This window comes from Balaenoptera ricei, chromosome 3 (genome assembly GCF_028023285.1).
Source record: "Balaenoptera ricei isolate mBalRic1 chromosome 3, mBalRic1.hap2, whole genome shotgun sequence".
Taxonomy (NCBI): domain Eukaryota; kingdom Metazoa; phylum Chordata; class Mammalia; order Artiodactyla; family Balaenopteridae; genus Balaenoptera; species Balaenoptera ricei.
In genome coordinates this window covers 9,629,675-9,652,906 of record NC_082641.1, presented here as the reverse complement: position 1 = coordinate 9,652,906, position 23,232 = coordinate 9,629,675, and the positions used below count along the sequence as shown (strand labels likewise).

At 38.7% G+C, this 23,232-nt stretch overlaps 1 protein-coding gene and 1 pseudogene across 3 annotated transcripts in view; one reads left to right on the top strand and one right to left on the bottom strand.

Moving 5' to 3' along the window:
- The window catches only part of CTNND2 (catenin delta 2), a 938,382-nt gene that overhangs the window by 238,580 nt on the left and 676,570 nt on the right, over positions 1-23,232 (top strand). The window lies entirely within an intron of this gene.
- Positions 5,653-6,491, bottom strand: LOC132362034 (sialomucin core protein 24-like; annotated as a pseudogene).

Below are 23,232 nucleotides of genomic sequence, written 5' to 3'. Positions count from 1 at the left end.
CATTCTTTTCACTTATTCTTTGTAAACTGGATAAAAATGTGACTTCATTTTATTAAAAATTACTGTAATTTTTATTACAATTTTACTACAATTGAAGGACTTCAATTTAGAAAATTCTAAATTCTGTACCTGTTTTCAAAACACATCTTAGCAGCCAATAATGCTAATTCTCAGGAAATGTATTCATATAGCGCCGTGTAAACTTGTAATTCACTAATTTGTCACTTCCTCCCATTAGGAAGCAACCGTCATTTATGGAGAGCTTGAGAGCAGAGTGCACAGAGCCAGAGGGCTTAAGTGACTTCAAGATGTTGACTGTAATGTTTTTAGGGCCTTGACAACAATGAGGGATGTCAGGTTTTTTCGGTTTAGTGAGTTTCCCACTGAATACAGCAATTCAGCATAGCATAGGGAGACAGGAAGTAAGAGCTTTCCGATAATGGATTCTGTTTATTTGTTGGTTGTCAGTAATTTGACTTGACTCCTGATCCACTCCAGAACAGCCGATGAACTCAGAATGCACCACCGCCATCAAGCTACTGTAAAATACCTGATGTTCAGACAGGCTTTCCTTAATGCATGCTTCTTTCTTTCTTCTTTTTGCTCTTGTTCTTGACCTCTGCTTGCGGTGATTATATTCCTTGTTATCTGTGAAAGGTTTGTTGAACCAAGCTCATGTGTCAATATGAACACTCATATATATACATACAAGTTATTTTCAGGAAATATGTGTTATTCTCATTTGGTGACAAAGATATAAATAATAATGCCAGTTTCACCTTCTTTATAAAACTTGAAAGTTTATTGTAACTTGTAGATACGGACATTCAGAATATGTTTGTTATGTGAACTAGCAAATAAAAAAGATGAATGGAGAAATTTTTTAAAAAGAAAAAAATTACTTGAATAATAAAATAACATTCTCTTGGATGATGGTTTTGAGAAGATGATTTTCAGCTACTTTGAAGATTATAAACATCTATATGGCAAAAGTCATGGAGTGAATAAGAAACAACCCAGGTGTTTATGTCATTTAAAATATAAAGCATTAACTTGATGAGTATTTGAATTTTAAGTTCAATAGGGTTATCAGAAATACTTTAAAAATATATTTTGATTAGTATGCCATTTAAAATGTACTTATGAAAACATATTAATTGGAAAATTGCTTTTTGTATGATCAATCTTCAGATTCATTGTCACTAATTGTGTGACTAATTGTCAGAATCACTAGCACTATTTAAATTATTGCCAAATTTCATAAAATCTGAGACACTTTAAATATGCACCATTATTTTATATACAACTAAGAGAGAAAGGAAAAGGGAAGAAAGGAAGAAAAAGAGGGAAGAAAAAAAGAAACAGCAGAGTAAAGGAAGGGGAGGGGGAGGGGGAAAGGGAGAGAGAGAGGGAAGGGAGGGAGGAAGGAAGAAAGGAAGGAAGTAAGGAGAAGGAGAGAAAGAGAAAATTAGGATGCAAACTAGGACACAAAGCTTTTTTTTTTTTACTTAAAATTTTGTTTCATTCCTATTGGAAAAGCTCTTTTAGATTCATCTAGATAGAGATTTTTTGTTATCATATATTATTGTACATTCTTAAAAATGAAAGTAAGTTCCATAAGCTGGTGAAGTATTCCCCAAACTTTTCCACAGTCTCTCTTACGATTCACTCCTGATGCTCTGTCATCAGTGTCTTAGTTTTCCATGCACAGCCATCCTCAGTGACACTAAAAGTGGTGAGGGTACAGAACCTTTTTAAGAAGGGTTTCACGGTCGCCTCTGTGATTGTCTTTCCAGCTCTTGTGACACATTCTGCAAGTTTTCTTTTCTTGATCTCACCAGAATATGTCCCTGGAAGGTTTTCAGATAATAGTCAGAACTGATATTTCTTCCTCAAAGTCCTTCAAGTGTTTTTTGAATGAAACACAGCAGGCCCAAGTTCCCACCTGTGGCAGTACTTGAGAACAGTGTCATGACCATTGTCTGGCTGAAAGTGATTGTAAGAAACTACTGGCTGGAAAATGCATTCTGATGTCAGAGATGTTAAGATATGAAAAGTGTGCATCTCAGAATTGTTGGAATGTAATAATTTTATCATTGACTTCTTTTTGTCACTCTTACTGAGTTTGTATAGTTAAATTCAAAGGTGTTAAATGTCTATCTTACAGGGCTCTGCGTTAAAGCTCATCTGTGTAGGACAGGTTGAAGGCTTTCCTGTCTGTAGGTTTCTGCGGCTCATAGGTCAGTAAGAACAAAAGTTATCTCTTGAGATGGAGAGCTGGTGGGTTCATTGGCGGAGATAGCATGATACAGGTTTGAGGTAACGTCTGCGGTGACTGGGACAGAGAATCCAGAGCACAAAGAACCTTTAACAGATACTCTGAGGACCAAAATGGGGTTGTACAGTGGCTCTGGTCCATGTGAGTACGGCACTTCTCTCTGGCAGCATTCAGCAGAAAGGATAGGAGCAGAGATGTGGGGTTAATCAGAGGTAGAGGTTTTATAAAGCAAGCTTCGAAGGAAAATCTCCTAAATCTCCTAAATCTCCTAAGACCCACCCACTCTTACTTAGTTGAGTTTTGTACGACCACTGCAAAGGGTGACATTGCAAACAGAATTAAGGAAAGAGCAGAGAGGTAAAAACACTTATTGATTATATTTCTGCATAAGGTGCATATGGATTAAAACAGAAAAAGAATATAAATATAGATTTTAAAAGTTCAGATTCGTCTTGCTTCACCTGCCAGTCTTCTTTGGCTGCAGTTCAGTCTTGTGCCAATTTATAGGTGTTCGCATTTTGTGGAACTCTCTCTAAGTTCTGTAACCGTTTCAATGACTGAAACCACAAGTGTGTGTAGTGTTTACTTCCCGGGTAACCATATGTGAAATGTGTGAGAGCTGCTTCCGGCTGCTTCTGGTGCATTTGGATTGATCTCATTTGATTCCTCAGCCCTGAGTGAAAATAATCATTCAATATAGGCAAAGCCTTCTGCCATTTGCGATTTCTTTCAATCAAAAACACATAACCTTGGGCTGAACAATGAATGCCTTCCTTAAAAATTACCTCTAAATATAATTTATTATAGTATGATTTTAAATGAACTCAGAAGGATTAATCGCAACAAGAATGAGGAATAAACTTCTCCTCTTGCCTTTCCTCTGTATTTACAAATGCCAGTTGTTATCTATCCATATTATGGAAATCAGAGTTCTCCTGGGCGATACATAGCTTTCTTTTCCATCGAATATATAGCCCTATTTTGTAGGATGTGGGAGAGCTTTGGTACCCTATAATAATGAAAAATCCAGGAAATGATAGTCACTGACTGAATGTAAGAATCTCAATGTTATTGTTTTTTAATAGGTTAGACAGTACCTGTCTTAAAAAAAAAACAACCCCCCCCCCAAAAAAAAACCCAAAATAGTAGAAGTTCTTTTTTTTTTTTTTTTTAATCCAACAAGCATGTAGGTTTATTTTAAATCAGTTTGGTACATGATACAGATTGGTTTTGCAGTTTTTAATGAACTGAAATAGAAATTTCTAAATACAGCAGTGTCTGTGCAACAAATATCTGTAGGGATTTTAATAGAACTACAATCTGCATGAACAAATCAGACGAAAAATCTGAAAAGGTTTCTATATACCTTCTGGATTAAAAAGAACCCCAAAATTATTAATGGCTCAAGATACTAAACTGCTAAAGGAAGAGGGGAAAAGGCTGTGAGTTCTGTTGTAAGAGCTCTTTTTGTAAAATCTAATTCCATGTTATCATTCTGTTAGAGCAGTATTCAAAATTACAGAAGATGAGAGGCTTCATCAGCTATATTTTCACAAAAATAGCTATAGTGTTAACATTAATGTGTGGCAAGGTATTCCTATCTAGGTAAATGACAATTATAACATTGTAGCTAATTTTTACCACTTTGGGAGAATGGAAATTCTGTATATTTTCAACTGAATCTTGTATCTTAAAGCACTCACTAAAAACTAATAGCCATGGCACTATAATAAAATTTTTTGTGCGGTACCAAAAATATTACTACTGAGGGAAACAAAAATGTGAGGTAAGCCTACCTTTCCCCAAAAACCTTTGAAGCCAGAGATTTTAAACAATTAAGGCACTTGAAAACATTAGGTATATATACCAATGTGTAAGTAAAACAAACTTTAGCTGTACCAGCAAGTAAAGAAGAAACAGTAAATCTTCATTTTAAGAACCTTTAATTATCTAAATGTAAGGAAGTTTGGTTTCTGAAATGGACCAAAGCAACTTGTCATTTCTTACTATAAAATATTGAAAACCAAGTGCTAAACACAGCCGCTATAGGCTAAAGAAACTAAAACAAAAAACCTTAATGACCTAGAAAAGCAAAAGCTCATTTTAAACTGATTTAAGCCTCTGAACTAATCCAATGTGTCAAAGGCAGGGAAGAAGTATTAAACCTGAAAACACTAGTGCTTCATAGGGAAACTAAAGAAATAAAAGTATGCATGCTTACTATACTACAGGAATTGAAACTAAGAAGAAGAAAGGATGGAAAAGGAGAAAGAAAAAGTACAATCTGTTTATCCAGGGCAATCATTATTTAAAATCTGCAGTAATCTGATCAACTAAAATTTTTTCTGAAATTACACTGCTCACATTTGCCATCTCAAAACTTAAAATTATTCTTATTGAAAGAGTTAATAAATGATTCTAAAACAACTTCTTTCTTTCTTGCCTTATAGAAGTTACTTTTCCAGAAAGCTTGGTGGAAATCCTTTTAAGGTACAACAGTGTTAGGATACGTTTTTGAAGTACAAAGGAAAATATAATTAAATCGACTTTATACTTTTAACAGCCATAAGCAAAATGTTGGGAGGTTCAGTAAATGAAGGCCTTTGACTTTGTGTAACATCCTTTAAGTTACTCAGGCTTGGAATAAAGTAGGTAAGTTTTCAATTAAATACTAACATTATGGTATCTAAAAGCAGGTTTACTACTGCTCACATCAAGAGTTAACACCCTCAGTCCAACCTTTCCCTTCATTAATGCGAAAGAACAAATCACCAACATTTTAAGTTCCAGTCTACCTTTCAGTCTGTCTTTTAAGGCACTGTTCTTTATTTTCTCAACGATATAAGGTGCTTTACAAGTATGAACAATAACCTGCTACACTTGAATGTTTTGTATCCTTTCCATTCATTTCTTTAAATCTGGAATGTAATTCCTTGTGTGGCATCTTTTTTCTAACGTAGAAAAAATAACTTATCAAGCACAAAATTCTACTCTAAGGATACTAAATTTATAAATTTATTCCACTTTTGCAATGATAGCCCCAAATCCACCCGATTGCTGTTCATTTGGCACATTTTTCTCAATTCTGGTTACTAAACTACATCCCGAGTTAGGATGAAAAAATGCAGCTTTCAGGCTTTAAAATGACTGCATTTGAATTGCTAAAAGAGTCATGAGGTCGTCTGCGCAGGACAATGTTTTTCATCACTTACAGAGTTACATTTGGCATGTCAAGGAGAGAGAACATAATCACACAGCAGCAGCCATTTAAAATAAAAGAAGACAGCCACAAGGATTCACGCAGAATATTTTAAATATTCCCGTTGAGCAAATAGATCTGATTTCTCTCCAAGGGCGATGCTCCTATATGCATCCTTTGAAAAATTAAAGATCCTAGAATAGCGTCTTCCATGTGGGACATCTTGAAAGAGAATATTTTGGTTTCAGTGAGTTACACACCAGTCCGTGTTAATTTAGCGGGTCTGTTTACAGAGTGCGGTAGTTTCGTTCTTTCGATTTGCAGAATTTATAGAGAAAGAAAATTACAGCCTGCCCACCCAAGACAAGGACAGTTCCTCCAACGAAACTGGCTGCCCCAAAGGTAGACTTGCGCGCAGGTTGTGAAGTCTGCGTTGAAGTGGTGTCCGGTGTACCTGATGTAGTAGCCGTGGTACAAGCTGTAGACGAGGAGGGCGGAGTTGTGGTTTTCGCCGCAGGATTGGTTGGCAGTGGTGTGGCAGGGAGCCCAGGACAGAATTCTGTGCTGTTCACCCCCTTGCAATCACGCACTGTGGGATTATCTGAACAGTAGCTTTTACCTTTGCATTCTGGCCCCAAGCGGGTAGCATTAGCATCAGAACAGGAAACCCCGTGCTGCGGCTCTCAAGGTTTCTGGGGCTGGAGTGGTGCCCGGCGGGAGCGGCGGCGGCGGCGCCGGGGCTGTGCTGGTGGTAGTCGGTAAAGCCGCGGGTGTAGTCGCGCTCGCGGCCAGGGAGGTGGTGTGAGCCGCGCTCCTCCCGCAGAGCGCGGCCAGGCAGCCGGTGGCCGAAAGCCGCGGGCGCCGGAGCCCGGGCGTCGCGGCCGACGCGCTGGCCTTCGAGCGAAGGCTGGGACACCCAACGTTGCGTCCGTCCCTCAGACGTTCTTTTACTAGAGGAAAACTAGCGACATTACCCCTAAAGTGGGATAGGATGTCTAATGCAAAATTATTCATTTAAAATTTGGGGGAGGTGCTAACCCAAACAATCTTTTGAAAGCATAGAAAAGGATACATTTTGCATATTGAGAAACAAAACCTAGCTTTATTTTGGTGACTTCCCTGAATAACCCAAGATAATCAACTGATAAATCGTTGGAATTTATAACTTTTCAACAGGTTAGCAAGAAAATATACAAAAAACCGGGCTTCCCTGGTGGCGCAGTGGTTGAGAATCTGCCTGCCAATGCAGGGGACACGGGTTCGAGCCCTGGTCTGGGAGGATCCCACATGCCGCGGAGCAACTAGGCCCGTGAGCCACAACTACTGAGCCTGCACGCCTGGAGCCTGTGCTCCGCAACAAGAGAGGCCGCGATAGTGAGAGGCCCGCGCACCGCGATGAAGAGTGGCCCCCGCTCGCTGCAACTAGAAAAAGCCCTCGCACAGAAACAAAGGCCCAACACAGCCAAAAATAAATAAATAATAAATAAATAAATTAAAAAAAAAAAAAGAAAATATACAAAAACCAATGCTTTCCTGTAGACTAGCAATAACAAGATAAAAATAGACTGAGAAAAGTTCCAGTGGTAAATATCAATAATATATGAACAGGTAGAAATATAGTACTTTACCCATGATTTGAGAGGTGAATCTGAGAACTTAGTAGCCAAAGTCATGGGTTCTGGAGCCAAGAGAGTGTAATAAAAATACCAGCTTTGTCACTCACTGGCTATGTGATACGAAGTCATTTAATGTGAAGAGCCATCTCTGTGCTTCGGTTCCCCTATCTGTGAAATGGAAATAATAACAAGGCCAACACCATAGGGTCACGGTGAGAATTAAAGTAGTTAATATTTGCAAAGCATTTAAACAGTGTCTACAGTGTGGTCAGTACTCTATAAATATTACTTCTATTGACAATATAAAACTTTAATGAAGAACATAAATAAATAATTGGATAAAGAATAATCATAGTACTGAATAGGAGGACTTAGCATTCAACACTGTCAGTCCTTACCAAATACATCTAGAGATTCCATCCAAATCTGAGTCCAGTCTCAACAAGAGTTTTTATTAAGGAAGTGATGCCGTGTCGTCATACACGGCACAAGTTCTAGAATCAGACAGCCTGGGTTCCTTCCTTAATGGTTCCAGTGATTGTTCTCCTAATCTGTAAAGTCAATATAATGATGAAGTATATCTCATAAGATTAAATTTAATGATCCATGTCAATAAGGCCTTTGACCCAGTGCCTGACCCACGGAAAGCAATTTGCAAGTAAAAGTTGACTGTTATTAATATTTGGGGGGGAAAGTGTTTTACTAAAGAAATAACTGTACAAGAGTAGAAAAGTGATTATTTTTTTTTTAAATAAGGGAAGGAGGGAGAGGGGCAGTGACTCAGGGAGATAATTCTAGACAGGAAACTGCCTTCTCTTTCTACAGCAGTTAGAACAGTGCGGCACAGGCTCAGAGTTGAGCAGGTGAACAGAGCTGAAGACGAAGTATCTAAACAGATGACCCTGATAATCTACAGGAGCAATTAAAGATCTGCTCTGTGTCAGTCCTCTTTTGAGCATTTTACATGTAAATTAATCACAACACTGAAAGATACTATTGTCATTACCCCTGAATTACAGAGGCCCGGGGAGGTTAGGGGACCTGCCCGAGGACTAGTGAGTGTCAGTGTGGGGTTGGATCTGAGAAGCTGGCCCTAGAGTCCACACTCTTCTCCATGCCCTAGGAGATTTTACTGTTTGGTAGAGCCGAAATGTTAGATCACGGGAGAATATTTAAAGAGTTTGATAAATAGTGCTAGGATAACTAACCAACTGGAAAAAGAAATATATATATATATATATATATCGCCTTACTTTCCAAATTGATTAAAGATTTCAGCATGCTAAGTAAATCTAAATAAACTTGGAAGAAATCCTCATGGGAAGGACTTTCCAAAGTGTAGCAAGGTGTAAAGCTGAACCCACATGGGTCTGTTGATTCCTCGTGGAGAAATGGATGGGTCAGTGGCTTCATTGGCATCAGTTAGCAAGAGTCGATAAGCTTGGAGAAGGGGGCTTTTGAAGAAGATGTCTGTGCAACCATCCCTAAAAAGTGAGAGCTGAGGCATGGAGATTAACAGGGCAGGACAAAACTGCCTGGCCTTGGTGGCCTCTGTATGGAGAGAAAACCCAGGAAGAATCTAACTCCATCCAGTTCAGTTCATCTCAGTAACATGAGCACCTGTGTTGCAAATACAGTGTGGAAAAAAATCGGTGCTTTCTCTGTCCTCATGAGGCCAGTTTACAGTCACCTGAGAGAGACAAAAAAATTGTGTAAGAAATTATAATACGGTGTGTTAAGTGCCGTGATAGAAGTTCAGGCTGTTGTTGAATAAGAGGGGCACTTAATCCAGATTTAGCACTTATAGAAGGCTTCCCAGAGAAAACAGTATCTAGGCTGAGATCTAAAAGTTAAGTAAGATGTAGCCAAACATGACTGCTCCTTTTCCTATGCCTATTTGTGAACACAACCATATTTCATCCAGGTGGCAAAGGCAGAAACCTGGACTTCTAAGGAAAGAGGCAAATGAACAACTAGATATAGAGGCTCCAAATCAGGAGCAAGATTGGATGGATGTGTAGAATGGAGGCATCATCAAGCCAGCTGCTAGTGATGGAAAACACGTGAGAAGAGGTTGTCAAGGGACAGAGTGTAGAGTTAGCACAGGTCCTAAAGCAGCCTCCCGAGTCACCACCAGTTCTGGGACAGACAGAGAAACCCAGAAAGTATAGTGGGAAAGGGGAAAAATCATATAGCAAAACACTAGGAGAGTGAGGTGTCCTGGAAACCAGCGGAAGAGGATTTCAGACTTACAGGAGAGGTGAAGTGAGATCATCACTGATGAGCGGAATTGGTGTGAGAGCTCTGTCTGCAGAGGAGTTCACGTGGAAGCCAGACCACAGTGGGCAGAGTGATGGGTGGAGAGGAGGGGCCAGGTGACTGGGGACCTAGAAGTACTGTAGAGAGAGCTGATTCCCTGCAGCATGGGTTCTCAGGGACAGCAGTCTGTGCATTTGGGCTATTTCTCCAGCAGAAATCAAATAGTTGGAACTCAGACGTGGAGAAGGCAGACAGCCTAATTGGATGTTTTGCCAGACTAGTAATGAAAGGAAATGGACCAGGTATTTAGAGGTCCTTGAGGAAAGCTGGCTGAGGGTTTTAATACAGCGGGGAGTTCAGCTAAGGAACGACGGGAGTGAAGAGCACTAGAGATGCCGGATAGGCAGAAATGGTGATGGGACAGGCCAGTCGTCACGGGTCGAGTCACCCATGAGCACAGGAATGATTTTACCAGACCTAACGGATTGGAGGTGCTGGAAGAATAGAAGGCTGAAGTGCACTAGAAGACAGAAAAGGAGAAGGCTGTTTTTACGAGGCTCCCCTGGACTTTGTGACCTGGGCACACACTGCTCTGGCATCCTGGAGACATTGTGAGGGGGGTCGGGAGAGACGGTCAGTTCTAAGGAGGAGAGTACCCAGTGTGCACGGGGACCGAAGAGACCAGACCCCAAGTGTCGACAGCTCTGTGAGCATGGAGGGACAGCACCTGGGGCCAGGATGCACCTTTGGCATCTAAGGGTTTGACTGCGTTAGGAGGTCAGGCAGCGTTATCCTTGGACATCCTCAGGAAGCCTGGGTCAGTAGGCTCATTCCTCTGGTGGGCTCAGGAGGGTTGAGACTGGAGAGAAGACTCCTACCTCAGCAGATAGGAACAAAAAGGCAAATTGAACAAAAATGTTATTAAATATTGAATAAAGAAAATTGGATCCCAAGAAGTGGAAAGCCAAGAACTTCCACACATGTTTGGCAAAATGTGAATTGAAGGTCATTTGAAAATACATGTCACAAGTTTTAAATTAGGAGTAATTCCACTGTGGGAAATTTATTCTGAGAAAAATGTTCTGGCAATTTGAGTTTCAAGGTCTGTTTCAGTGAAATGGTTAAGGGAGGGTTATAGAAAACTGACCCTCCTGGATTTGGATCTCAGCTTTGCCGCCTACTATTCTTGATGACCTTGGGCAAGTCCTCTGTCTCTCTAATTCTCACTTTTCATTATCAGTAAAATGGGTACATTAGTACTGACTACTTAGAAAGTTTTGAGGGAAACTATGATGACACACATAAAACCCTGAACACAGAAGCTGAGATACCACATGGGAAGTCCTCAGTTTATTTTAATCATGCTAAAAAAAGACAAAAAAAAAAAAAAGCAGAGGGAGAGGAGAGAACTGAGAAAAAGAAAAGAGAAGGGAAAAGAAGAAATCATTCACAGCCTACTGGTGAAATAAAATACAGTGTATTGAGAAGATGAATACTATATTATATATTTGTGCATATTGACGAACAGTTGTGGGAAACGGGTTTTTTAATTTTACAAAAGCAGATTATGAAACTAGATAAATAGTATGATCCCATTTTTTAAAAATTTGAACATGGTTAATTTTTATAAAATAAGTATTGATACAGATGTAGTTTTTATTGTATGATTTTTATAGGTGGTGTGATGATTATTTTCTTCTTAATATTGTTTACTTTTCTGAATATCTTATGGTAAGGAGGTAATACTTAGATGATCCGTAAGCACACGAAAATTTTTATTTTCCTGTTTCTAAAAAGGAAACTACTACAAGTGAACGAGTAATACAGAAAATGTGTCTGGAAGTGCTACAGACTTTTTCTTAATTACTGCACCAGAAGAGAGTCCCAATCTATTGAAAGACTATAATGATTATTATTGACACATTCAAATATCTCAATAAAGAATTGTTCATATATGGCTTAATTTAGCAGAAATAACTACAGGAAATGATTTTAATGTCTCTTCTTTTAAAAAATGCTATGAAGAGGAGCAAAACGTCTGGGTATAATTTTATGTTATATATACCTGTTTCATATTCTGCTGGGTCATAGTATAATAAATATATGGAAGGAATCATTATAGCTTGGAGTTTGTATATCAGAGAAAATTAATAGTTTGCTTCTTGATGGTTTTATAGCACATCTACTAGGTTTCTGCCATCAAACTAAATTACTTCTGTTATCTCTACTTGAAAAAAGTACCCATTGAGTTTATTTTAATATTTAACCTCAGATTGATTTATAGGTGACGAGTATCAATTGTCTAATTTTATGCATGAAGGGCCAATACAGTGATAGACAGTCATGACTGATGTCCTCTGTCATTAAGTATTTATAAAACCAGCAGAATTAAAAAAAATACATTGCAGGGTATCACTCACACAATTTAAGTGTTGCTGTAGTTAGAAGTAACAATTACAGTTGTTTACCTAAAACATGTTCCAGATATTTACGACCAGAAAATAAGTTAATGTATTGCTGTACATATTACACAAAGTGACACTTTGGTATCTGTGTTCTCTATCTGGCATGACGTGTTCCTATCAGCCTTTCAGATCCTATTATCTAGGTTGTTTTCACTTTTTCCTATTGATCCATTTATTGATTCAACTATTAATGAACCTTTTCCCACTGTGGAGAAGATGGCCAAAAGTAACAGAGTTGGACTCTAAGTGATTTTCTTGAACTTCGTACACTGAATACTTAAGAAACAAAATCGAGGGGCTGCTTCCCATCATCGGCCTATCTTGTGTATTTGACAACTGGAGTGGGTCATTTTTTAACATTCCCTACTCTAGACAAAAAGTTATTTCCAATAATAATTATGAAATCAGATGAATAATAGTGATGACCAGAGAAAAGGTGAAATTGAAAATTTCTTTGTACTTTTTTGTATATTCAGGCTGGTAAAAAACAAACAAATATAACGGTAAAAAGGAAATACGTAATCGTTTCATATTTCTTAGTTACATTAGTGCATTTTTGAGGAAAAAAATAGAAAGGAAACATATTGCTTTTTGGTGTCTCACAGTAATAGATAATATTACAGTTTAATCAACTATATTTCAGTAAAAATTAAAAAATAATACTGCAGTTTAATAAGTTCTGATATAAGAGGAATAACAATTTTAAAATAATTTTCTAAAGTTGCAGTTGAAAACAAGTAAAATATTACTTGTATGAACTAAAATTTGCACACACACACAGAATTACACCTTACAGTTGGCAACCTGTTTTGCTGTTTTCAATTTGAAACACAAGTAAAATGCCAAGAGCTTACATAGAATATAATTCAAGATCTACTTCTTTGCCATTATAATCACTGTCCTATCCTGACTTTGAATCTAAAGGCAGGATCCTGTAGTACCACAAGGATTGGAGACACAAACTGAATCCAGAGCAAATTCAGGCAATCTGGATCATTACAGACTTTTCTCCTGCAATGAATACCTGTGGCTGAGTTGGCAGCTTTTAGGGGTTGACTGATAGCAGGAAGTTGTACTGTATGTCTTACATACAATTAAAATCTCACAGTAACCACAGCAATCATTTAGAACTTAGACCAACAGAAGATTTAGGGGTGAGAAGTATTTTATCTGTGACATTGCTTAGAGTTGCTGGCACGTGATGTAAAAGAAAAGCATAGTGATTCCAGTTGTGTTTTTTTTTTAAATTAAAAAATGTTTTTTAATTGAAGTATAGTTGATTTACTGTGTTGTGTTAGTTTCAGTTATCAGCAAAGTGATTCAGTTATACATATACATGTATTTATTCATTTGTTTGTTTATTCTTTTTCAGATTCTTTTCCATTACCAGTTGATTTGTTATTATCATTAAATTCTCCACAAAGTGTATCCTTATTGCCTGTACCTAGGTACTCTGTCCCCAGTGTCCCACTCAGGGGAACCCTGCTTCCTCTTCTTTTAAGACCTGGCAGGTCCCCCCTATCACCTCTTGGCCCTCACCTGCCCACCTTGCCTAGCTCCCCTTCAGGCCTTGTGCATACCAGTTTGGTTTAACCTCAGGGCCTTTGCATTGCTCCTTCCTCTGCCTGGAAAGCTCATCTACTATTCTTTTTAAAAATACTTGATTAGCATTTCCAATCAAGTATAATACTTGATTATATAATTTGTTATAATAATCATTATTTATTTTCTGCCTCCTGCTGCTAGTATCTAAGTTCCATGAGGACAGGGATTTTTGTGTGTTTTCATCACTGAAGTTGTCCAAACACCTGGGCAATATCTGATACATAACGGTACTCAATCAGTATTTGTTGAATAGCTACACCTTGATTTTTACTATGTGTAACTGGGGTACAAAGTTATTTTCAAAGCCTTGTGTCTTTTTTTCACTTTTAAGAAACATTTTCCCTGATCTTACATGTCAATCTTGTGCAATTTAATATCCACTGAGGACAGCAAACAATAATTACATTAAGCCTTAGGAGAGAAAGATGTGATTATATCATGCCCCATAAAGAAGAGGCTATTGGGAAGATAATGGGATCAATGAATAGCTTTATCATTTTAAACATGTAAATTATTTTATGTTACCTGAGTGAATTCTTTGAATAACCTTGTGAGTGAGGGGGAAAAAAATTTTTTTTTTCCTTTATTCTTGTTCTGAGAAGGAAATAGATGCCAAAAGAGATTGAACGACTTTTCTGATAGGACATGGACAGTCATAGCAGAACTGAGATCAGAGTAGAGTTTATCTTATTCCTGGACCAGTGATGTTTCCAGTGTAGGCTTTTAACCCTCACATTGCACACAGTAGGGCAAAATGTCTGAGAGAATTAAGAGGTACCTAGCTGATGATTCTATACTGTCAAAGAATCAAACTGTTCAGGAATTTCACATGGAATCATAAAAGGGGAGGATGGCTCACCTTTTCCAAAATCCTCTACCTTGTACTCGGAGTGGGTTTGAATCCATTCATGGTCACCTTTAGAAAAACCTCTGCCCAACACCTTGAACTCAATCACGCAACTCATAGTAAACACTTGATTTTTTTAAAATATAAATGCTACACTCAGTAAAAGTTAAGTACTTTTAAGGTTTGCTCCTAATGCTGTGTGGCTCTGGCATTTATCACTCCATTGATCAGCAGAATTGATGTGGTTCATTATCCCTTTATCACACCATTGATTGTCACAGGTGATTGGGCTCATTTTTCCTTATGGGAACTCTGTCTAAGAGAATGACTTTGATAAACTGAAATGACTGTTTTTCACCCAATGATGTCTCAGTAGCTAGGTAATATCTCAGTAGCTAGGAAGCCTTAAAAATATAAATTTAAAATAAAATGGTAGTAGTTGCTGGTACCACACTGCCTTATTACGTACAAGATCCCTGCTCTGATAGCTCAGATCTCTCATGTCACGTTGGTACAGGTGTTTGGTGAGGAAGGTATAGTGCTTTCTTTTATATGGCTGGGGGTGCCAGGTATGGGGAATTCAGGCCTTAATAAGGGGGGGCTGTTGAGGTTTGAACCCAGACATGTGTGACTCCATGTTCTGGTCTTTTAACCGTTATTCACAGATATAAAGGTAAGCTTTTTTTTTTTCTTGTAGTGTAACGCTGTATCTATTTATAGATAAGTCCATATCAACATTAAATGCCAGGGATTCAAACTTAGTGTGTAGCATCCCTAAGGCATTGTTAATTGCTAAGGAGATGTCCATGGTTTTTGCAAAGCTGTGGCAATTCTATTCATTAAGTGAATCTTATATAACCCTTAATATGATTAGTGATGAAAAGAGACAGTCTGTGACTACACATAATTTATGAGCATAATAAAGTCACCATTGGCCTTGAATTACTTATGTCTTTTCCCTTCTATTTTGCCATTTGTTCCAAAGAATTGCTTGTGAAATGATTTTTTTTTTTTTTTTACTATGACATTCTGAAGAAAGTGTTACATCACTAGAGCAGTCAGATAGTATGAGGAAAGCATGTGTCTTTTTAATATGATTTCTGAACAAGGAGATTTCATCTTCAGGCCTAAAGTTTGTTTGTCCTTTCAATATGCAGTGCTACCCAGGAGATTCTTCACTGTCAAGGCAGGCCTTGGGTTTTGTCTTTTGTTGAAGCAACATGTGGTATCATAGGTAATAACTCATTCAAGACTCTACTGAGAGAGATCTGAACTTTAATCAATTTCTCTTTAGTTTCCATGCTGAGAAAAGGAAAATGTGTTCTGTGAAACCTTAAGCCTATTAAATGCTCCGAGGAAAAATAGATCCTATGGTTAAGTAATTTTGGGAAATGGTACATATGATAGCTCTCTCTTGGAGATTATTAAGGTACATTAGCCTATTAGAGATTTCAATACATTTAAGTTTGCTCTACATAGAATTTTCTGTATTATTGAGCAATGGATTTTTTTTTTTTTGTATGTAACAATGACTGATATCCAGTGGAACTAGTGGTAATAAGGGTAATATTGTATTAAAGACAAGATGCTGTAGCAGTGAGCCTATTATTTAAGTTAAGGGTATTCTTTTGGGCTATGAGACAGCTGATCTTTTCTAACGCTTAAGGATTGACTAAGTGTTGTATAATCAGTGCTTCTCAAACTTGACAGTCCACGTGAATCACCTGGTGATCTTGCTAATGTACATTGATTGAGTAGGTCTTGTGGTGGGACTCAGGTTTCTAAGAAGCTTCTAGAAGAGCTCAAAGCTGCTGGTATGAGGACAATACTCGGAGTAGCAAGAATTCAGATCAAGGCTCTCACCCCGGCACTACTGACAATTTGGGCATCTTTGTCGTGTGTGGTGTCCTGTACGTAGTAGCATGTGTAGTCCCGTCGCCGCCCTCTATCCACTAGATGACTACGTGGCACCTCCTCACTCAGTTCTGACAGCCAGAAACGTCTACAGACATTGCCAGATACCCCTTGGAGGAAGAATCGCCCTCTTTGAAAGCCACTGATTACGATAGTTTGTCCTGAGATGATGTGCTGTGTCTGATTTCTCAAATCTTTCTTTTCAGTTCCAGTGGAAATGATTGGCCAAAACCAGGATATTTAAATTGTCACAGATCATGGAAGTGTTTTCTTCTTAAAAAGCAATAAGAAGGTAGCCTTTTGCAAAATTGGGGTTACTGGAAAGAGAGTAGTCGGCACCCATGTTCTGTTCAGTTATAGGGATGGTTGGTGTGCAGTTAACGACTTTTTTCCAGGGAACATGTTTATAATTCAAATGCACTTTATAGAACTGAAGAAGTAAATGGGAATTCAGAAAATTTAAGGACGTATGCAGAGCTAAGGAAGAGAATTAAGGCATCCAGTGTATTGCTAGAGTACCAGTTATACCTCAGACTAATGCTAGTGCCTCTTGCTAATTTTTAAAGTGACAGTAGAATTGAGGCATAAATAAAAGATTAGGAAACATAATATAAAATGCCAAAAATTAGTGTTGATAGCTTTCCGAGGAACTGGATTCTCTAGTGAGAGAGTCCTTGGCAGAAGTTTTGGGAATGGATCATTCAGTCTGGAGGCATATTCTTTTTTAAAAGTTTTTTTACTATTATTATTATTATTTTTTTTTTTAACTGAAGTATAGTTGATTTACAGTATTGTGTTAGTTTCAGGTATACAGCAAAGTGATTCGGTTATACATATATATGTATATATCTATATTCTTTTTTTTCAATTCTTTTCCATTATAGTTTATTATAAGATATTATAGTTCCCTGTGCTATACAGTAAATCCTTGTTGTTTATCTATTTTATATACAGTAGTGTGCATCTGTTAATCCTATACTCCCAATTTATCCCTCCCCCCTTTCCTTTTTGGTAACCATAGGTTTGTTTTCTATGACTGTAAGTCAATTTCTGTTTTGTAAAAACGTTCATTTATACTATATCTTAGATTCCACATATAAGTGATATATCATATTTGCCTTCCTCTATCTGACTTACTTCACTTAGTATGATAATCTCTAGGTCCATCCATGTTGCTGCAAATGGCATTATTTCATTCTTTTTTAAGGCTGAGTAATACTGCATTGTATATATGTACCACATCTTTATCCGTTCATCTGTCAATGGACATTTAGGTTGCTTCCATGTCTTGGCTATTGTGAATAGTGCTGCTATGAATATTGGGGTACAAATACCTTTTCAAATTAGAGTTTTCATCTTTTCTGGATGTATGCCCAGGAGTAGCATTGCTGGATCATATGGTAGCTCTGTGTTTAGTTTTTTAAGGAACTGTGTGCATATTCTTTACAGAGCCATAGAGAAGAGATGTGCTGTAGCCAGACCTGGACATTAGTGTGCTGTAGCCATTAATCTCCAGGAGGGGGCAAACGCTACCCCCTCATCTGATCTAAAGTTCTCAGAATATATTCACAAAACCTTAAAAAGTCTGAAGTGAATTCATTTGAATTAAAAGAGAGAGAGAGAGAGAGCTAGAGAGGCTATTATCTTTTCTCATTAAAATCAAAGACTCTGGAGACCAGTTCTTTACATTAGATTTTACTGATGCCTTGTTCTAAGGTACTACTTTTCTTAAGCAGATTAGCCTATATCCTTCTATGTATTTCTTCTCTGGGCCCCAGTGTCCTTCCCTATAAAGTGAGGCTTTCAAGTAGCTGATCTCTGAGGTCTCCTCCAGTTTCAAGATAACGTGGTTATTCTATAATGGGTTTTTAATGGAGGGAGAAGAAACCAAAGTGAGTTTGAAAAATGAATCATAGATGATAATTAAAAAAACAAAAATGTATATATTTTATAAACAGTGATTATTTGATGAATAGTTGGTGGGCTGGTTTTTAAGGTCTATCTTTTTAATGTTTTTAACAGACTATAAAGGTCATTATCATAATTTTCAAAATGAGGACTGAGACATTCATGCGAGTTAGAAATCGATACTACAGACTATTTGTGTGTTCCAGCCTAATTCTGAGTAGTATTGTTCTGAGGCTAAAGAGGTGAAATTCTATACTAGAGGTTTTCATAAGCAAATCAGAAGCAATTCAAATAAGAGCAACTTGTTGTATAAAAGTTTGCAGGAAAGGTAATTGGGGGAAAATTAAGTGCTAGGTATTGATATGCATACTCTCAAGATGAAAATATTTGTGATGCAGATTTTGTTTGAGCAGAAGCCAACTTCTCAACTGGTTTTGGGCTTTTGTACTCATTATTTCAAGCGAGCTGTTAGCAAGAAGGTCTTTTAATAAAGTTAAGTGTATATTTTCCAAGGTCATGGTTGTATTTTGAAGGTGTTGTTTTTCTTTTAAAACTTTACAGCTACGAAATTAAATGGCTGTCTTTTTATTCCGATTGCCATTTGTTTGAGGTAGTGACTCCTTTTTCTGCTGGTATCCCTTTTTTCCCCCATGGTTTTCTAGATCATGATACTATTTATTCCTAGTACAGTCCGCCTGCACCTTGGAACCCAGAGAAATGAATTCTAAATGCATAAAAGTCCATGTGAGGAATTGCCTCCAACTTCTAAACGGAAGGTCATTGCTTAATATTTATGCGGTCTCCACTGCTCTTTCTTCATGCTCTATTCAACACCAGTGTGCAAGTCTTCAGCTTGCTCTCTGCGTGTATTGATAAATAGATCTGCTCCAAGTGGATGCACTCCAGCTGGTTGCTAAGATGACACACTTTATAATGTTTCAGAAGTATCTTCCAAGCTCGAACATTGGACCTGATTTTCTTTAAGAGAGTTCCACTTTTTCAGGCAGTAGAGGTGGCTTGCCAAGTTGTACTGGAGGGTGGGATGTAATCAGGAGGGTGTAGAAATACTCACTGAAGGTTGCCTGCACTGCCGTCAACTGCCTCTTATTAGTGGATAGTAGTCATTTGCACAGCTTCCTCCACCCCAAGTCTATATTTCCTTTCTAGTAAAAGTTTTATCTCCATAATTACTGAGGACGGGAAATCTCTGCTATAACCGCTATCTAGATGGAGATAGCAAAGCAGTATGCCCCTTCACAAAAAATTACTTCCTACTTTAATAGATATTTCATCCCAGAATGGGAAGAAGGGGAAGGAAGGCAAAGCTAATATTTCCTGTAGAATGATCCTGGGGCAAAAGTAGATTTGAGATTGGCAGTAGTTACAGCTATAAAAGAGTCTATAGCCAACTTATAAACAGTTGTGTTTGTGTGTGTGTGTGTGTGTGTGTGTGTGTGTAACTTCCATTGGAAGTGTAATATACAATTGATTATGTATCAAAGGATCATTTGTAGTGTTCATTGAAGGGGCAGTTTTTTCTCATTTTTCTTTCATCTCCTTTAAACTCCATTAAGGTGATAGTAGAAACATGAATGAATGGGGATTAAACTATTGATGCTGTGTTCTTCATGTCCTCAGAACATGAAGAATTTGAACCCAGTTCTAGAAGACTGCAAATTAACAGAAGAGCTTTGATTTATGACATCAAGTAGAGGACAGAGAAATTCAGAATGCTTGCAGAAAAGCTGGCATTCAGGATGAGGGAGGGCTGGGAGCTGGGAGCTGATCTGCTGGCAGAACCCAGAGAGGCTCCAGATCCCAGACAGGAGGTCTGCAAGGCAAGACCAAAAAGGGGCCTGAAAACAAGGGGTTAAAAAAATAGCCTATCTACCTTATAAGAAGAGAAAGCAAGCTCTTTCCTGTGGGGAATGTCAGGAGCTGATTTACTAAAGTACAGTCATAGAAACAGGAAAAGAAATGAATGTTAGAAATAGGATGAGCATATTAACCGTGTTGAGATGTGGCTGAGTTGTGGTGATTCTGAAAAAGAATTTGGAGAACTGTAGATGTTAATAATAGAAATGCATTATCCCTGGCATCCCTTCGGAAATAATGAAAGTTCCATCCTCCCAATCTCAACTCTTAAAGCGCCTGTGGAATTATTTCAGTACATAATAAACACGGCCCTGGTGAGCTCCATTCCTGCTCCTCCATCTCCTCCCTCCCACAAGCTTCCTGCTCTCGTTTCCTTCCTGCTTAGGAGGTGACCTTAAGACTCCAATTTCTCATCTTCTATCCAATCATTACCCCTTTCTCAGGGGGTGGTCCCTTCTTTTTATTTATTTATTTATTTGTTTATTTATTTATTTGTTTATTTATTTATTTATTTATGGCTGTGTTGGGTCTTAGTTTCTGTGCGAGGGCTTTCTCTAGTTGCGGCGAGCGGGGGCCACTCTTCATCGCGGTGCGCGGGCCTCTCACTATCGCGGCCTCTCTTGTTGGGGAGCACAGGCTCCAGATGCACAGGCTCAGTAGTTGTGGCTCACGGGCCCAGTTGCTCCGCGGCATGTGGGATCTTCCCAGACCAGGGCTCGAACCCGTGTCCCCTGCATTGGCAGGCAGATTCTCAACCACTGCGCCACCAGGAAAGCCCCCTTCTTCTTTTTAAAGATAACATTTAATCACACTCCTCCACACTCTTTCCTGTCCATATTCTTCTGAATCTTGCTTCATACCTTATTCTTTCTCAAATTTTTAATAACACTCTTCCTATTGCTCCATATTCTTTGCCTAAAAACGTGCCCAAATCATTGCCTCCATCCTATATTTATAGGGGAAAAAAATCTTTGAGTTTTTCTTTTCAAGCTATCTTTCCCTTGCTGTTACCACCAAATGTCTTGAAAGGGTGCTGTACACTCTTTGCCTCTAATTCCTCATTTCCTATGATCTTTCAACCTCTTGGCTCAATCTTCTGCCCACAGTATGACAGTAAAACTGCTCTAAAGGCTCATGATCTCCAGGCTGCCAAAATAATAGCCTCTTTTTGTTTCTTAACCTATTGACATATTCACAGCATCTAATACTGTGGGCTGCACATTTAGGAAACTGTTTTCATCCTGAATTTTCTTGCACCATTTTTCTTGTTCTCTCTCATTTCTAAAATTCTTCTCATTTCAAGCACTGGTTCATTTTCTTCCAGCTTTCCCTTAAATATTACAATGCCCGTAATTCTACCCTGATCCTCTTGCCACTATTCACATACTTTCTGGGTCATTTCATCTTACCTTCTCTCCAACTACCACCTACTTAAAACAGTAAACTATTTAACTTTCCTGACCTGTCTTTCAATGTTCAGTGCGTAGAGTGCATAGAAACTGCAGCCATTGAGAACTCAGCCTCCCTTGGGCGAGAGTCCTGGTTTGTCACCTCTCCTCTTCCAGAGTAGCAGGAGGACTGCAGAGATGGTACGCAGGATTGGGACTAAGAAGAAAAAAGCCTATCCATGCATTTTACATCCCCATGAAGTGGAAGGGAAAAGTGCTTATCTACTTTCTGCTGCCCAAAGTCCCAAGATGTGAATTCTCCAGAGAATCCATTGTGAAGTTTATGAGTACTTTCAAGAAGAGGAAACAGCCACCCTGCTCATGGCTCTGTGTATGTGAGCCTGTGGTGCTGCTCTGCTTCCACTGGGGCTAAAAAAAAAATTGGAAAAATATGGTACTAGGTACAACCAGATAAAGAAAGGATAAAGTTCTCTTTTTCTGGTGAGGGTATGGCTCCTTGAAGGTAGAGAAGATTGATCCCACTGTAGCCAAAGGCCCAAGAGTTGGGAAAGGAAGATAGATGCGATTGGGGGCTACGAAAGCATAAGGCAGAGCTGTGTGCAGCAGAAGCGTGAGCCTGATTCTGTCGGCCGGATGTTGGACTAACAAGGTACCTGGGTTTCACAGGTCATTCCCAGGGGGTGCTGCCTGGCACCATGTCCCTTATGCGTCCTCAGGCTCCACCGGCTCTCACAACGATATTTCTCAAGTTGCTGGGCGTGCCACGATAACCAGCACAAGGGGGATATCCATCTTTTCACTGTGATTGGAATTCCGTGGTAGAATTGTTCTTGTGGTTGTCAAACCCAAGTTCGTGTGGCCGACACACAGTGAGGCCAAACAAACTGCCACATTGGAGTCTTGTGCAGAGAAAGGTTTATTGCGAGGGCCAAGCAAGGACTATGGGCAGCTCATGCTCAAAAGACCTGAACTCGCCAATGGTTTTCAGGCAAGAGTTTTTAAAGGCAAATTTTGGGGGGAGGGCTGCAGGGTGTGTGACTTTCTTCTGATTGGTTGGTGGTGAGGTAACAGGGTGGTGCTCCAGGAATCTCAATCATCAGCCTTCTGGTTCCAACCAGTCTGGGGTCCACATGCTTGTGCTCAGCCTGAAGTTACCATCCTCCACCTGGGTGGGGGCCTTGGTTCCTGTAGAAGAACTCAGAGATATGTTTCGGATTGTTATGTTTATCCCCTGTAGAGGAACTAGGCCTCTGCTTTATGCTGCATTATTGTTTCTTGACTGCTTTTCCTTCGTTTCTGTGTTCCCTCACTTCTCTGATTAGTAACTGTTTGAATTTGCCCTTTAGAACTGAGGGAAGGTCTGCAAACAAGAAATGAGGGACACAGAAAGGCTTTTGTGCCTGGGAGGGCCCTACAGGGACCTGCTTGGTTTCAATCCTCTGTTTTCTTTGATACTCCTCAATCTTGAGGGAAAACAGGTGAGGGACAAGAAAGGGAATAACGTTTTGGATACAGAGGTTAATTATAAACTCAGCAGAGAACTTGGCTTTAGGAGGACTGGGTTTCGTTGTGTTTACAAATAATTACCCACTTTCAATGACAGCTTCATAAACAAACACCTTCTTTTTCCCTGGTTAATACCCAAGAAGAAAGATCAGGTATAAGAAGATGGACTTCGCCCCTATCCACTCAAAATCACTAAAAGCCTCAAGTCTAGACCTCATTGGAAGAAGGAAGATATTTGATTCCAAGTGAAGGTTTTACACAAATGGATAGAATAAAGTCTTAATCTGAAAGACACTGTTTTTAATAACCTAATATAACTAGAAACTTATAGATAGTATTAATACATTGAAG